This window comes from Octodon degus, unplaced genomic scaffold (genome assembly GCF_000260255.1).
Source record: "Octodon degus isolate 3935 unplaced genomic scaffold, OctDeg1.0 scaffold00010, whole genome shotgun sequence".
NCBI classification, from domain to species: domain Eukaryota; kingdom Metazoa; phylum Chordata; class Mammalia; order Rodentia; family Octodontidae; genus Octodon; species Octodon degus.
This window is the reverse complement of record NW_004524586.1, coordinates 21,717,870-21,718,415: the sequence shown is the minus strand read 5'-3', so window position 1 is coordinate 21,718,415 and position 546 is coordinate 21,717,870. Positions and strand designations below refer to the sequence as shown.

The window sequence follows — 546 nt, the reverse complement described above, 5'->3', positions numbered from 1 at the left end:
CACGCTGTGCCTGGGCTGGGACTGGTCCCGCCGGCGCAGGGTAGCAGGAAACTCTCCGCACACTCACCGGACCTGGGCTAGGACTGGGTCTCTCTTTTCCAGTCTTTACCCCACTTTTTCATTGATTTTTTTTTGGCAGTTGCTGATATAGTCTGGAATAAAAGTGGTAAACCCGGGGTCCGTTCCTTTTTCTAATTTTAGAGGAATGCAGTTTTGCATCAATACTATGTATTATGAACCTGTGTGTTATTGTAAGGGCCCTGTATTAAATTCCTTTGTAGTTAGTTGCTAACAGTTTTTTTTTTTAAATTTTTATTTATTTATGTGTGTGTGTGTGTGGCCGGCTTAGCCCACCAGGGGGCGGGGCTGGCTGGCATGTGGTGCTGGGGGATTGAACCGCGGTCCCTGATGCTTTTGCTAAGCTTGTTCTAAGTACGCGCTTTAGACCACTGAGCCATCTCACCAGCCCCAAGTTGCTAAGAGTTTTTGTCATGAATATGAGTTAATGTTTATCAGTGCTTTTTCTTTTTCTTTTTTTTTTTTTTT

General features: G+C 44.3%; 1 protein-coding gene across 5 annotated transcripts in view; it reads left to right on the top strand.

Moving 5' to 3' along the window:
• Plekha1 (pleckstrin homology domain containing A1) overlaps positions 1-546 on the top strand; it is a 111,458-nt gene that overhangs the window by 5,029 nt on the left and 105,883 nt on the right. The window lies entirely within an intron of this gene.